General features: G+C 45.2%; 1 pseudogene; it reads right to left on the bottom strand.

The window, feature by feature from the left end:
* Window positions 1-201: 201 nt before the first annotated feature.
* LOC129457523 (26S proteasome regulatory subunit 4-like) lies at window positions 202-1,835 on the bottom strand (annotated as a pseudogene).
* Between the last annotated feature and the right edge of the window lie 2,475 nt (window positions 1,836-4,310).

The following is a 4,310-nucleotide window of genomic DNA, read 5'->3' on the forward strand; positions in this document are numbered from 1 at the left end:
ACATGCTCAGAGCCTTTTCACTGGCTGTGTTGTCAACCTGGAACACTCTTCTTCAGGCATCCCCATGACTCACTCTCTTATTCCATTCATTCATTGGTGAGGCTTCCCCAGACCTACCTGCTATAAAATGGCTTCCCCGTTACTCTCCATTTACTTTGCCTTGTAAGTGATCACCTCCAGGTGTATTATAGATTTCTTTCTTTCTTTCTTTCTTTCTTTCTTTCTTTCTTTCTTTCTTTCTTTCTTTTTCTTTCTTTCTTTCTTTTTTTTTTTTGTGAAAGAGCACGCTTTATTGGGAAGCAGACTGCTGCACAGTGACCAACAGACAGGCCACCCAATGGGCACTTACACATAGTACTCCAAAAGACACAGGATGTTTTGCTAATAAAAATCAATGAGAACAGGGATTCCTCTGGGCAACTCCCCCAACCTCATCCCTTTCAGGGATTGAGAAATCTCCCAACAATTTTCCTGATGGCAGCCATGGTTCATTAGAGATACAGCCCCTCAGGGGTGCCTTCCTGTTTCTTATAAAGAACAATTTTCTTTAGATTTTTTGAAGTCTTCATTTGTTACTTTCATTCTACATTCTCTTAAGGCCATCAGACCAGCTTCTGTACAGATTGCCTTGATGTCAGCACCAGAGAGGTCATCTTTAACCATGATCAAGTCGTCCAGGGTTACATCATCAGCCAGCGTCATCCTGCTTGTGTGAATCTGAAAGATGCGCTTCTTCGTCTTTTCATCAGGCAGGGGGAACTCAATCTTCCTGTCAATGCGGCCTGGTCTGATAAGTGCTGGATCCAAAGTTTCTATTCAGTTTGTGGCCATGATAACTTTCACATCTCCCCTAGAATCAAATCCATCCAACTGGTTCAGCAGTTCCAACATTGTTCACTGAATTTCTCTCTCACCACCAGAATTGGAGTCATATCTTTTTGTCCCAATGGCATCAATTTCATCAATAAACACGATGGATGGTGCATGTTCTTCAGTAACTCGAAACAATTCCCGTACGAGTTTGGGCCCATCACCTAGGTACTTCTGAATAAGTTCAGAGCCAACCACTCTTAAGAAAGTGGCTGAGGTTTGGTTTTCTACTGCTTTGGCTAGCAAGGTTTTACCTGTGCCAGGTGGACCATAGAGAATGAACCCCTTAGGAGGCTTTATACCCATCTCTTCATAGTATTCAGGATGGGTGAGAGGAAGCTCCACAGATTCCTTAATTTCCTGAATTTTGTTGTCCAACCCCCCAATATCCACATGGGTCTCCTGGGGGGCCTTTTCCACCTTCATCACTGTGACCAGGGGATCCGTGTCATCCATCAGCACCCCTATCATGGCACGCACCTTGTGGTTGAGCAGGACCGAGCAGCCAGGTTCCAGCAGATCCTTGTCTACAAATGAAAGAATGCTAACGTAGTGTTCTGAGCCCACAGATGGAGACACGATGGCATGATTGTCATCAATGATCTCTTCCAAGGTTCCTACTGGCATCGGGGTCCCCCTCAGATCATCCACTTTTGATCTTTCCTCCTCTTGCTTTTCTTCTAATGGTTTCATTTGTTCCTGATTTCTAATGAATTCTTCCTCCATGAGAAGATAGTCTTTAATTCTCTCTAACTTCAGTAATTTTAACCGGCACTGAGTGTGAGGTGTCACCAGTGGCAGTTTGCTGGCAGCATCTGGTCCCTTTGTTTTCTTCTTCTTTTTCCCCATTCTAGTTGGTACAGGAGGTTCATATTTCTTTTTCTTGTCCTTGTCATCCTTCTTGCCACCTCCAGGACCATGACCACCACTCTGATTTTGACCCATCTTGCCTTGGCCACTTGAGCTGCCGACTTCTTTCTTTCTTTATTGGTTGCCTTTCTCCTCGCTACCACCCTCAGGGATGATAAACTCCACCAGGGTAGAGGACTGCTGTGTTGTTCCTTATTTGATTCCAGTCACCGAAAAAAAAACATTCTTGACATATTCTGGGCACTTGATTAATAGTTATTAAATGAATGAGTGAGGTTTAGCACAGTGCCAGGCTCCTGGTGAGTGTTCAGTGTGCAATAGCCATTAGTATTTAACTCTTAGTGCTTGAGCTCACATCTGTCTTCCCCACTGGTGTGTGTGCTCTTCAAGGGCAGTGGCCATGTCTTATTCATCTCTGTATCCCCCATAGAACCCAGCACAGGGTAGGAGCCAACCCATGCATGTTAATGTCAAAGACTTCTGCAGACATCAGAGGGCAAAACTGAAAAAAGAAAAAAAAAACAAGAATAGAGCAAAAGCAGCCCCTTGCCTCGGTGTGCAGGCATTTGATGGATTCGGAACATTTCATCACCCTGTTATCTCTGGCAGCGAAGACAGAGAGCCCTGACGGAGTGGAGAAAGAAGAGCTTCAAGGACTGCCGCTGGGGCCAGGCTGCCATCCCCCTAGGGGCTGTGCATCTCCCAGGAGGAGCACACTGGGGTCCCTGACTCTGCCCCCCTCCTCGCCTCCCATTCCTTCCTCCAGTAGTTCTATGTTCCCAGCACTCAGCCTCCCCTACTGGCTCAGTCCCTGGAGGGGCAGAAACACCCTCTCCTTTCCTACGTAAGCATTAGTCACTCTCCAGGAGAGCGCTATGACAAGATCCCATCTCAGCAGTGCCCAGGGAATCCGACACCTGTGAGCCATGTGTATTTTCTTCCAACTCTTGGTCGTGCTGTGAATGTTATTAAAATGCCCTATTTATCAGAGTGAAAAAAAAATTTCAGCTTAAGCCAAACAATATATAGGATTTAAAATACAGGCTGGGAATTTAATTTTCACGGGAGCAGTGGTGAACAAGTAAAGGAGGGTAATTTATGATTCTCCTGAGGGGAAGCAGAAGGCTAGCCAAGTACTTGGAGGCGATTCTTTCCTCTCCCCCTGCCCCTGCCCAGACCCTCCCTCCCAGGCCTCTGTCTGCTGTGGGTCTTCCTTGGAGCAATGCAATTCCCTGAATGGGTGGAGAGCACAGCTGGTAGTGGTGTCGATGTGTGAGTGATCCTGCCAGCACCAAACATCTGAAACATCCCCAGGTGTGTTTATCTAAAGAGAGAGAGAGAGCATCAGATAATAGGGAAGAGTAGAGGCAGTGGTTTAAAAAGAAAACAGTGGCCAGGTGCAGTGGCTCACACCTGTCATCCCAGCACTTTGGGAGGCAGAGGCAGGAGGATCATTTGAGGCCAAGAGTTCAAGACCAGCCTAGGCAGTATAGCAAGACCTCCTCTCTATAAAAAGTTTTTAAAAATTACCCGACATGGTGGCACATGCCTGTAGTTCAGCTACCTGGGATGCTGAAGTGGGAGGATCACTTGAGCCCAGGAGTTTGAGGTTGCAGTGAGCTATGATCACGCCAGTCTACTCCAGCTTGGGCAACAAAGCCTGTCTCAAAAACAATAATAAATAAATAATTACTATGTATTATGTATCAGGCTTTATTCTAAGTAATTATTCTGTTACTTTATTTGATTTTTACAACTACCCTGAGGCAGGTGCCAGTATTCTTCTCCTTTTACAGATAAGAAAACTGTGGCTCAGAGAGGTTAAGAATTTACTCCAGGTCACACAGATGTAGGTGGCAGGTGGATCTGACTAAAGGCAGTTTGATCAGCCGAACCCCACATTGGAGAAGAGTGCTTGGATCCTGCAACTGCTGCAATCATCATCTTGCACTTGAACAGTTGCTTTCTGCAATGTAGTTCCCTATAATGCCCAGAATAATGATAACAATCACCCATATTTACTGGTACTTAGCAGATGTTTGCTGAACACTTCTCTGTTGTCTTGTTTATTCCACACAACAGCCTCGGGAGGTAAGTTCTGTTATTATCCCCACATTTCAGATACAAAAACTGAGGATGAGAAACGAGAAGGGATGTGCTCAGCATTGCAGTGGAACCAGAAGACAAAGCCAAGGAGTCTGGCTGCACAGAACACGCACCTAAGCTTTATATATTCTGTCTCCTACGCACACTCAGACACAAGATGCCACTCCAATGCAAGAGGCTGAGCTTGTTCCTTAACACAATCCCATGATTTCTCCAGGAGAAGCACATGTACTGCAGGTACACACAATGCATTAGGTGACAATGGAGGAACCATCTTAGTTTTCACAATCACTTATTATTTTTAGTGTGCATTTAGAAAGATGCCAGCTCATTATGGCACTTGCTGTGTGAACATGTGAAAATCATGCGTCTTCTCAAAGCTGCAGCCTCTTCAGTTTCACCTGTGAAATGAGAAAACAAGATGCATCATGTATAGGAAAGTAACTAAATTCCCTGAGATGTAG

The sequence above is a fragment of the Symphalangus syndactylus genome, chromosome 11 (genome assembly GCF_028878055.3).
Source record: "Symphalangus syndactylus isolate Jambi chromosome 11, NHGRI_mSymSyn1-v2.1_pri, whole genome shotgun sequence".
In the NCBI taxonomy this organism is placed as follows: Eukaryota; Metazoa; Chordata; class Mammalia; order Primates; family Hylobatidae; genus Symphalangus; species Symphalangus syndactylus.